We start from the raw sequence: 12,495 nt of genomic DNA, 5'->3' as shown, positions 1-12,495 counted from the left end.
CTTTGAACATTATGTGTAATGTTAGAATAGAAAAACACAAAGAGCAAGCACAAAATTCTGAGTCACCATATTTTTTTGTAAGTGTGATAAGAGCAACTTAACAGGAGATCAATACTCTTAACACATTTTTAAGAGTACAATACAGTACTGTTAACTATAGGCACTACTTTATAACATGCCTCCAGAAACTTTTCATCCACTGAACAATTTACATTTCCCTTTCACCCTTGCCCCGTAACCGTCATTTTTGTTTCTTTGTTTCTGTGAGTTTGGCTATTTTAGATACCTCATTGAAACGGAACCATGCAGTACTTGTCCTCCTGTGACTGTTTTGTTGTTGTTTTGGCTAAGCTTAATATCCTCTAGGAAGATCCACATACTTACATTTGGTGGGGGACTGAATAATACTCACCATCTTAAAAAAAAAAAACAGCTATAAATATGGCCCTTGGGGAGAAAGCTAAAATAAACATCTGCCACCACTATGAATCTACAAGCCTGCAGAGGAGAGATAGAGGCTCTAAGACTAACTAAGACCTCTAGTGGAGAACACAGAATTTATATCCTGTATTCTCCATTTCCAGTGATCTTATTATTCCCATTATCTAGGACTGAGTAGCCTTTCAGATAAAAAGTGCTGGAAAATCATTTGTTTTACCTCTTCACATTGGCTGTGAAGTAAGTCTAAGTAATCCACCATGGTTTTGAAACCCCAACATTTTCATGCCGAAAGTATAAGCAGAATTCCAGATGACATAACCGTGAGCACCTTTGCAATATACTCAACTGACTTGAACTTAGAAATCCAGACAGGGAGTGATTGAGCCTGCACACTGCTTCCTTGCCCCCTTCCCCTACCTCCATTCAACATGTTTGTTTCCTCTGTTTTGATAGAGTGAGTGATGAGAAAGCATTTGTCGAAAGTTTCATTGGTGCTAGATAATTTTCAGTTAGGAAACTTCAGCCTAATACTAGACAATTTGTTCATTTCAGGGCTGTGCTCTTTTTAAAAATATGAAAAGTGAAAGTGTTAGTCGCTCAGTTGTGTCCAACTCTTTGTAACCCCGTGGACTGTAGCCCACCAGACTCCTCTGTCCATGGAATTCTCCAGGCAAGAATCCTGGAGTGGGTTGCCATTCCCTTCTCCAGGGGATCTTTCTGCCCCAGGGATCAAACCCTCTCCTGCATTGCAGCTGGATGCTTTACAGTCTGAGCTACCAGGGGAGCCCTTTTAAAAATATGGAGAAACAAAAATCCAATGTGCATTGTAAAGCACTGATATGTGTGCATCACGTCATTTCCATATTAAAATTTTACTTTTCCACTATATGCATACTAAGAATGTGCATGGAGTATGTAACTTTGTCATTTAAATATGCTGTGGACCAGACTTTATTAAAGGTAAACTAGTTTCAGATGAAAAACAGATGTGACTATTCTCGGCAAACTTTCTTCCCTGTTCACAATGAATTTAAAATGAAGTATAATGATGATTTAAAAAAAAAGGAAAAAAAATTTATAACTCTGACCTTCAGTATGACATTTTTTTAAATAAGTCCTTTATTAGCACAAAGATGTTTGCCCTATAGCAAAGAATATTAGAAAGGAAAAGAAATCATATGATAAAAAGAGATTTTGCTAATATAAAAAGTTGCTCCTCTTGTGTCTACAATGCCTTTGCTTCGGAATGACTAGATTATATAGCACCAACTCTGACACTAGAGGGATTGCCTTTCTTTCTAATAACTTAACGACCTTGAAATGGCATTAAATGGAGGTTTTCATATACTAACTCCTTAAACTGAGGTTGAATAACAAATGAAAATTAAAGATGTATTGAAGAGCGCAAGATGGTAAATTCTAACCCAGTTTCATTTATTGCATCGTGTGCAAAAGTCAATAAATAATGCAAAAATAAAATAGCAGTGCTATTTTATAAAAGGTCAGTCATATCAGAAATGAACTTTTGTCACGTCTCTGTGCTTATACTGTAAGTTGTGTGAGTTTATTTATGTAGCTAAAAGAATTTAATACTAAATTCTAACTACTTTATACATCTCAGCTGACCCCTAGTACTTCACGCCTTAGAAAAGAGACACTGTATGTTGGACTGGTTGATGTATCCCATTTTTGTTGTAGACCACCTGCCAGGGCTTATAACAGATCTGTAATGGGTTTCATACCTTTTATTGTGTAGAAAATGGATTGATAGATTAGGCCTGGAGCCAGTGAACCGTGGAACCCCAGGTTTGCAGGCAAGAGTTTATCACCCTTTGATGTTATTTCGGTCTCATGTCAGCTGAGAAGGATGAGCTAGATTATCTGAGAGTAAACTGGATGCCAAAATCAGCATTCCCCTCATTTATCCACCTTATCGTTCACGGCGAGGCCACTGTATGGGTTATGAAGGGACTGGTAAAGGGCATGGTGGACATATTTTGTTCTGCTGCCTTTTAATTTATTTACTGATATGAGAATTAATTACAAGACATCAGAGAGACTATTTCATTGTTTGTTGCTAGAGAAAATCAATCTGTTTTGCTTTAGAGGTAAAAGTATTTGAACTGAATGATGCAGTTCTAATTTGTAAACGTTTTCAGTTATCACTGGGAAAAGTATGCACCGTCTTTGGCACAGTTCTCCAAGAATGAATGGAAAGAGATGGACCAGGAAATGGGCCAGAAACCAAAGTCATTGCAAGGATACTTCAAGAAAATTCTGTTTGTCTTGATAGTTGCATTCTGTAGGCAACCTGTGACTGATGAGTATACCTTAAAGGCAGTCTAAAAAATTTCTTGGAAAGGTGAAACCCTCTGCCTGTTCTTGATATGAGTGTCATCAGCAGTTTTGAATGGGGCAATAATACTTGGGCCCACTTAGACATTTATAAAAGAATTAAAATCTGTTTTTCAGTCACAATCTCAATGATCATTGTGAATATTGCTTTTGTTGCTATTACGATTGTTACAAATCCTAGACTAATACAGTTACCTCCTTGAACCTGCCTTATTGTTTTGTTTATATCAGCAATGTGCATCTTTCCACTAGAATCGCTGATGATGCTGGTGAAGGATGAGAGAAAAATTATTGTTCATGTACTACATGGGTATTCATGCATTGGTGACCAATACAGGATAGCCCAGGAAACAGGAAAGTTAATAGGAAAGATGCTCAGTGGGTAGATTTTATAGGGCTTGAGAGTGGATTAAAATAATTTTTAAACACTAAAATAATTAAGGAAGTGGTCGACATTAACCTCTTCAATTTGTTTATCCTTAGACTGGAATGCAACATGATTAAATACTCACTTCTACGTTGAATGAAGAATCAATTTTCTTAAGATAACTGCTTTCCAATTTCTCACTTAGTTTTTACGTAGTTACTTCTGAATGTGACCTCACATGTTGCAATGGTTTGTGTAGTGACTGGTCCTGCCTCATCTTCCTACCCTCCTCCAACCTCAGCTCACTATTGCAAAGATCACTAAACTTGGCGCTAATAGCTGAGTCCCAAAGAAGATTCATCACTCACTAGCTCAGAAGTATGGGCTATTTACATAAAATTTTCACTTCCATGTCCTCATGTTTACAAAGTCAATGCCTTATGAGGCTAATTTGCTCATCCACAGTTCAGTGAGGAACTAAAGACACAATATGTATTTTAATACACTTCTATATTTTAAATTATGGTTACTGTTACAAGATGGGTGTTATAAAATTCTAATACCAGTGGTAAGGAAGAGAGAGTCTCTGTGTCTTCACATAGAGCAGAATTTTTCCAACGTTAACACATACATGAACTCCTTAGGGATTTTGTTAAAACAAGATTTCTGATTCAGTGGGTCTTGTGTAGGATCTGAGACACAACATTCCCATCGGGCTTCCAGGTTATGCCAATGCTCTAGACCTTGGTCTCCACTTTACACAGTAAGGATATAAAAGATAGCTGTCAGAAATCTGTATGGGATTTGACTGTCAGTCCCATTCATTGTCAGATTCAGGCAGTGTATTCTCAGAGAGTGGTGAGGCTTTTTCTAAAACTGTTTCTCTCTTGGTTTGTGTGAAGCACATCCATCCAACCCCAGAGGATAAACATTCAGCTTTGACAGAACCCATGAGCACTTGTAACCTGTCTATACTTTTGAGACATAAGCCTTTGTGGATTTCTAACCCACATATGCCCACCTCATATGCCTTGTGCTCTCAGATCCATTCTGGGTGCTCCTCCTCCTATGGTATATATTGCAAGAAGTTGACCTTGGACCACATTATTCCCCAGCTTATTCCTTGATCACCAGCTTCTGGGTAGATATAACCCATTGGAGGCTTTGGCAGCAGACTGGAAAACAGAGGGAGAAAAAAAGTCAAAAGTATTTTTTCCCACCCTTCATTGCCTCAGGCAATGGCTGATAAATAGTATGTAGCTGCTATTAAATCTACTAATAATGTTCTTCTAAAAACCTTTCTCCACTGGCTACCTCCATTAGTTTGCTGTGAATTTTTGTACAGGTGTCTTTGCAAAGCATTGAATCTGCCTTCAGTTACACTTTCTAAATTTTCATTTCTTTTAAGATTTGGAACTCTGGTAATATTATTGAGGAACTCTTAACCAAGTTTCACTCCCATTTCAGGCCTTCCCTTAGATATCAGTTACCCAGTGCTACAAAAGTGTAACAAACCCTGTAAAATATTGGGTTGGCCAAAATTTTGTTTGCATTTTTCTGTACAGGGTTATGGGAAAAACCTGAAAGAACTTTTGACCAACCCAATAATTGACTTAAAAATGATAACCATTTTCAATTGCAGTCAGTATGTGGATCAACTAGGCTGATAAAGCAGAAGCTTGGATGATCTCAGAAGATCTCACTCGTGCTTTTTCAATCAGCTGATAGGTTACTGAGGGCTGGCTTATCTAGGATTCACCACCGTTCCATTTGGTCTCTCCTGTTCCACCTAGGTAGCCTGGACTGTTTCTCATGCAGAAAAAAGGATTCTACTAGAGAAAGCAGTAGTGTACATATTCTCTTGAGGCCCAGGCTTGGAACTGGCTTGCTGTCAATACACTTTTAAAACGAGACACAAAACCAGCCCAGATTCAAGAATTAGGGGGAAAAGTGCACCTCTTGATGGTAAGAACTTTAAAAGTCATGTTGCAAAGAGATGTGCATATACAAAGATCATCAGTGCAATTGGTTGACCATTACCTTTAATCTGTCAGGTTTCTTACTCATAAGTAAGATATTCCATTAAGATACATTCCTATGTACTTAATTAACCAATGTGCTTAGTCGTTCAGTTGTGACTGACTCTTTGCGACCCCATGGACTGTAGCCCGCCAGGCACCTCTGTCCATGAGGATTCTCCAGGCAAGAATGCTGGAGTGGGTTGCTATGCCCACCTCCAGGGGATCTTCCCAGCTGCAGGGATCGAGCCCAGGTCTTCTGCATTGTGGAAAAATTCTTTACCATCTAAGCCACAAGGGAAGCCCTAATCAACCAGTACTAACTCTCATATAATGTTAACTCAGGATCAATAGTTTCAAAAGCTGGTAGTCTTGAGAGTCACAAAAATTTGCAAAGATATTTTATGTGAAATCCTAGGAGGATAGCAGCATTTGTTTATTGGTATATTCAGTATTTATTGTCTCCAATATTGAAAGTATCTTGCTAGAAGAGGAGAATGAGTTATGAATGAACTAGACACCTGGGTTTATGAATCGAACATTTGGTGAGAGGAGACAACATTAAAACATAATGATAAATGCAGTTGTTATCATTGTCTTCTTAGATTTGTTAGCTTGTAGACTGAGCTACAGTAATCAAGAGACTCCAGATTTCAATAGCTTAAGCTATTGTATCTTTTGCACATAAATCCCAGCCTGGCTACATAGTCTCTTCTCTAAAAATTATTCAAGGAACCCAGGGAACCAAAATAACTATGCTATCCTCAATATATTGCTATGTTTCAGAATCTCCACAAGGATCACCCAAATATCCATGTACTTTCTTTCCGATGTCTATACTCACTGCCTCTCTGAGGCAGACCATCCATAGTCTCGCTCACTTAACTAAATCCAGATAAAGTCCATTGGCTTGGGGCTGTATCATATCTTCATCACATTCATATGTGGCTCCTCATGGTCTAGGGACCTATAAAGTAAACGCCATGCTATCTGCTCCCATCACAACCAAATCTGAATAGTGGAGCAAGAAAAAGCCCAAAGATATAAGTATTGGAGCACTTTTGTAAGACTTACATTGTGAAGTCAATGCTTTCCCATCCCCCTTCCCCATACCCCTCACTGCAGACTAGGAGATTTCAGGTGGAAGCTAGGAAGAATGGCTTAATAGAACTTATTGGAAGGAAGAAATGGAAAGAATCAGATTGCTTTCTGAATCACCCAGCTGTCTAAGTGCATGTGTGTGTGTGTGCTCAGTTGTGTCTCACTCTTTGCAACCCCATGGACTGTAACCCACCAGGCCTCTGTCCATGGGATTTCCCAAAACAAGAATACTAGAGTGGGTTGCCATTTCCTCCTCTAGGAGATCTTCCCACCCCAGGGTTCAAACTCACGTCTCCTGCATTGGCAGGCGGATTGTTTACCACTTGAGCCACCGGGGAAGCCCATCTAAGTAATAATTGCTTAGTTCAAGCTGTGGTGAGAATGTGAGCGTGTAACAGAGTATGGGGCCTGAGAGAGTACAGAGGAAGAAGGAATGGTTGTTTTGGATAATAGAAATAGATAGTAGATTTTATTTGGAAAAATGAAAATAAAAATTCTGTTGGATTCCCTTGTTTTGGATAGTTGTTGTTTAGTCACTAGGGTTAAGGGCAGCCTTTCCCTGGATGCACAAGAAGTTTATATTTCCTCTCTCTAATTCTATCTCTGACCAGGATTCTGACCTTGTCATTGACTTCTTCCCTGGGACCAGAGTTGTTATATAATCCTGGAGGAGACAGAGAAGCCACTATCTCCACTAACAATTTACATAATGATTTGCCTACAATTTGGTGCTAATTAAAATGTGAACAGAGTAGTGATATTGTTTGAAAGTGTAATAAGGTCACTCTTTGTTCCTGAGAGCAAAGATAACATCACCAAAAAGGATCTCGTGTGTATTTACATAAGAGCAGAAACAGGGAAGAGAGAGGGGATGAGGTGAACCCAGTAGTCATCACATCGTCTGGCATAGGCAGTGGAATTTTTAGAAATGGAATTCTGCTAGGCTTTGAAGATTTGACTGACTTCTGTATAGTTCTACACATTGCTAGCTTGCTTGATTTAAATTTTGATCTCACTCTGTTCTGGTTATATAGGCTATACAAGAAACTACCCTACAAGTGATTTAAAACAGCAAGCTTTTATTGTGTCTCATGATTCTGAGAGTTGACCACAACATTCTTCTGCTTCACGTGGTGTCAACCAAGGTGCAGGGAAAGCTGGAAAATCCAAAATGGCCTCACATGAGTGGCAGCTGGTGCTGGCTGGGAGTTCAGCTGGCGCTGTTGGCCAGGAGCCTCCATCTGTTTCCAGTTGGTCTTCCCCACGTGGCTCCTTGGGCTTTCTCACAGCTTGGTGTTTGAGTTCCATGAAGAAGAGTCCAAAAGAACACTAATGCTCAAGTCCTTTTCAAGCGTTATGTTTGTACCACACTTGTTAATATCCCATTGGCTAAAGCTATGATATACAGCTAAGTTCAGTCAAAATGTGAGTGAACAGCATAGAGATGAATTCTGGGAGGCGTGATTCCCAGCACTGCCCAGTAACAGTCTACTGCAGAGTCCTTACTAGTATATGACCTCTCTGTGTCTTGGCTTCCTTATCTGAATATTGGGACAAAAGTGACATTGCAAAAATGGATTCAATGAGAGATACGATACATGCAAACTCAGAGACATACCTCTACAGAGTGAGATACCAATAAATGATAGCTGTTGTTGTTGTGTGTGTGTGTGTGTGTGTATATATATGTATGTATGTATTTAGTATCATTCCTACAGAGTTAAATAAAAATTTTCCTGACAGTGACAAAACCATAAAACAGTAACAGATGATAAACTTCCACCTTAATCTGCCTTCCCTTCAAGCTCTTCAGATGTGCCAATAGTATGAATGATAGCTGTGTTACGAAACCACCAATACACTATTGTGCAATGCCTGGTTGATTCTGACAAAAGCCTCTACTAGTCACAAAATTCCAGGCAAGCAAACCTTATACCTACTGGGGTGAGGGATGCCAAGGGTTCAGCAAAGGCAAAAGTTCCTCAGTTAATTTCTCTTCTAGTCCATCCCCTCTATAATGCACCTCTGGCTATATTCTGATGTTTTCTCCCATTGGTCATTTTCACCCAGGCTGGCATCCTGGAGAGACCACCCAATATTCTTCCCTTTAGGCCTCTGTGCTTTGTTTGTCCCAGCCTGCCTGGGCGACCTAGAGTGTGTCTGCCTTCTTTTTTTCTCTCTTACATCACAGATCTCCAAGTGTGACCACTCCTTCCACCCCTCTGAAGTCCAACAAGACACATCTTGTCTTCCTGTTACCCTCCAGCCCCCAGCAGTATTTCTCTAGCTGTGTTCATTACTTTCTGCCTCCTGCGCATCAGGCATTCAGCTTGTATCATTCCTTCATTTCTTTATATATCCATACATCGGTACCTATTTCCATACCAGTCTACACTAGACTGTCAAGAAAGAAACTTAATTTAATCCTGTTTTGGAGTCTTTCTCTCCCTAAGAGAATGGAAGAATTCTAGCAGTGTTAGGAGAGATAGATAACATTTACTAATAATTTACTGTGTGTTAGGCACAATTGTAAGTACTTCACTTTGTCATAAGAAAAAAAATAACCCAAGACTACCAAACAGCAATCTAGAACAAAGCTGAATTTCTTGCTAACCTGGCATATACCAAAGGATCAATAAATAGTCACTATTAAATGATTGATTATTGATGTGGTGGTGGTGATTTTTATTGTGTTAGTAGAAAAATAAATTTTTCCAGCAAAGCTGCATTCATATCTTTAGGAAAAGATAGAAATCCCATCCAAATTTATGTGCATTTGAGAGGACACCTCTGGCACTAAACTCTCAGGCAAATGCCACCATCTGTGTGATTGCCTTTCATTTGCCAATGTGGGCACAGCAGGTACTGTTAGGTTAACCTTTTCTTTCACCAGCATCCTCTCAAAATAGTAAACACTTGGGCTGTTACAAAGCTCTAATCCCAAACTGCAAATTTAAAAATCTCTTTCTTTCAGAACATGATGATTGTCCTATTACTGGATCCCATTATTTTTCATTATGGGAATACAAAATATGGTTTATAGGTATTAGGAAAGTGACAGAGAAGTCTTATTTGCTAGCATTAACCAAGAGATTTTATGGTGTAAAATTATAAAATTAGTTAAAGTAGCATAAATTTTCACCCTCTGTGACATGTAATGGAGGATTAGTCCTAATACACCCATAAGTAACTGTTTCAAGGGATGCATTGGTCGGTACTGCCAAAGCTGCAACTGACAGACAAAACTGCATCCAAGTGATTTAAATAATAAATGTCATCAGGGTTCTGGTTCCATTTTTCACCGCTTTATGAATTCTGCCTTTCTTTGTCAACCTCTCAGCTTCATCTGGCTGACCTTATGGTGGTAAAAGTTGCCTACAACAGTTTCAGAGCCCAGCTTACACACACATGTGCACGCACACACACACACACACACACACACACACATCTCTTTAGGATTGTTCTTGCCCAAAGCATCCAAGAACCATCTCCTTGAAACATTGGCCTGAATTGGGTCACATGAAGCTGTAACATGATGAAAGTAGATAGGTAATTAGAAAATTCCCCAAAAGGCAAAAAAAGGGAAGGGAGATGGCTGCCTGGCTGGCTGGATGGTTGGTTGGATGGATGGATGGATGGATGAAAAAAAGGTAACCAAATAATATCCATAATATTTTGGGGACCTAATATTTTGACTAATTAATGGAACTGAGTAGTGATCATAACATGATATCTATGCTCTCCAAATATAGACAGGTTGTAAAAGTGAAAATTGCTCAGTCATGTCCAACTCTTTGCGACCCCTGGACTGTAGTCCATGGAATTCTCCAGGCCAGAATAGTGGAGTGGGTAGCCTTTCCCTCCTCCAAGGGATCTTCCCAATCCAGGGATCAAACCCAGATCTCCCACATTGCAGGTGGATTCTTTATCAGCTGAACCACAAGGGAAGTCCAGGCAGGTTGTAGACATCATTTAAAGAGCAAATGTATTTTACAGTAGCTCCCCCCAACCCCCAACACAGTATGTCTGTTCACTACTTATCATTCCTAAACATGCTGCCCGATTTCCCATTACCAGGAACTTGCCTCTTCTTACTTGGGGGCTTTCTTTGTTGATTCTTGGAGCAGAGCAGAAAAGTAGAGGAAGTAAGGTTCTTTAAGGTAGCAGTTGGCAGATAAATACCCCAGCCACCTTACCCTTCAGATATGTTAAATTCAAGGTTTACCTCCTATATTTTCTCAAGTAACTCTCAAGTAATATTAAGCTTCACATACCCACAGTGTTGACTTGCTTGATAACACTCCCATTATTGGCAGTTTTCCTTATTTCACTTTTCCTCACTCCCCTAGTGTTTCCTGGAACCACATCCCCAAATTACTTGAGTACACAATCTTGCTATAGGGTGTTCTTCTGGGGAGACCCAAATTAAAACAAATGCCTTTTGTATGCAGGTCCTTAGGAGGTGACCATGGGCATAAACTGAATCAGAATTCTTTATCCATTGCTTTTTCCCTTTGTGTTACATTAGAATGAAAGATGTTACTTCTCCCACTGACTTTTTCTGTTTCTGTATCTCTTGCCTTCTGAGTTCCCAAATAAAACATGGCCATAACCAGGGAAGGAAATGGAATTCAGAGTAAATGCTCTATTTTAGAAAGTCTAAGTGTTAGATGGTGGTGGTTTAGTCACTAAGCCATATCCGACTCTTGCGACCTCATGGACTGTAGCCTGCCAGGCTCCTCTGACTATGGGATTTTCCAGGCAAGAATACTGGAGCAGATTACCATTTCCTTCTCCAGGAGATCATCCCAATCCAGGGATTGAAGCTGGTTCTCCTGTACTGCAGGCAGATTCTTTACCAACTGAGCTACCAGGAAGTACCCTAAGTATATGGGCCGGAAACGGAGATTATAAAGAGCAGTAGAAATGAGCATAAATAAGATGTGAGATTGGGGTTGGCAGAGGAGGGTTGCTTGATTTTTACCACAGATAGTAGAGCTGCTTAGTGAAGGAATTCTAATTAATTGTGTGTATGAAGAATAGACAACCAACATTACTCACAGAGACCTCTAGAGAAGTTCCCTGTGATGTTTTACTAAATTTGAATAAGACTGTTTGCTCAATATTATCATAATGTCAAAACAATGATAGAATGGATATAGTCTTTAAAGACAATTTGAAATTAAATGTATCACATATTTCTACTCAGTTTTCAAGTACTGTGTCATTCCTGGCATTATAAAAGAATTCTCCTCTTTTACTTTTAAACCCTTCCAGAGACAAAATTTCTCAGTATCTGTCTTAGATGGAAGTACACAATTTGATGAGGGGGAAAGGAATCAGAAAAAAATAACTCTTTCAGAAAATTCATTTAGAACCATCTCTAAGACTTGATTTGTGTCTTGAATGGTGTTGTATAGAATGGAGTTTAGACTGTGAAAAGCTATCAATTTAGTTTCAGAAAGTTAAGATCTTATGTATCATTTTTAAATTAATTTAGCGATATTTCATGCATTTCCAAACCTCAAACTCATCCCTTAAACAGAAAAGGCTTAGAACTATTATTTTTCACTTCTACATTGTACATTCCTCACCAATTTTCAGAATTTAATTCCAGCTTGTTTTAATTATTTCCACGTTATAAAGAGTACATAACCTCAATTTCCAAATTGTAATTTATTCTTGTTCCTCACTCTTACATCTCATCCTCTCAAAACCCGTTAATCTCCTTCACTCTTTTTCCATCAGCTCTCTTGTTCCTTTTTCCCCTTCTCTCACCCCATAATTTCTGTATTTTTTTGTCTAAAATCTCTCTCTCTCCCTCTTTTGCTTGCAATTATGTTCTTGTTGAAGTGAGCAAGGTTGGCTCACTTCATTCTCCATTTTCCTTCTATCCTCTCAGAGTTTATCTTTTATATGTGTTTAAATAAACAGTTCAAAATAAACTGTGCTTTTAATTTAACATATAAAATTAAGAAGACAGATGAGAATACCCCTAAAGAACCAAGTAAAAAATGTTTCATGACTGATGCGACCTTTTACCTAAAAGTAGTCTTAACAGATTATGGCATTCGTGGCTACATGAATTTGTGGAGAATTTTTGAAAGAATCATTTGAAATAGCAACAACACAAAGATAACTCATCTGCTTCAACTGCAAAATGCTGAAATAAAGCTGTATAACTGACAACATTATTCATCTTTATCATTATTC

The 12,495-nt window shown here is 38.8% G+C and overlaps 1 protein-coding gene across 7 annotated transcripts in view; it reads left to right on the top strand.

The window, feature by feature from the left end:
* The window catches only part of DMD (dystrophin), a 2,261,655-nt gene that overhangs the window by 1,448,359 nt on the left and 800,801 nt on the right, over positions 1-12,495 (top strand). The window lies entirely within an intron of this gene.

The sequence above is a fragment of the Odocoileus virginianus genome, chromosome X, assembly GCF_023699985.2.
Source record: "Odocoileus virginianus isolate 20LAN1187 ecotype Illinois chromosome X, Ovbor_1.2, whole genome shotgun sequence".
Taxonomy (NCBI): Eukaryota; Metazoa; Chordata; class Mammalia; order Artiodactyla; family Cervidae; genus Odocoileus; species Odocoileus virginianus.
This window is presented reverse-complemented; position numbering and strand designations above follow the sequence as displayed.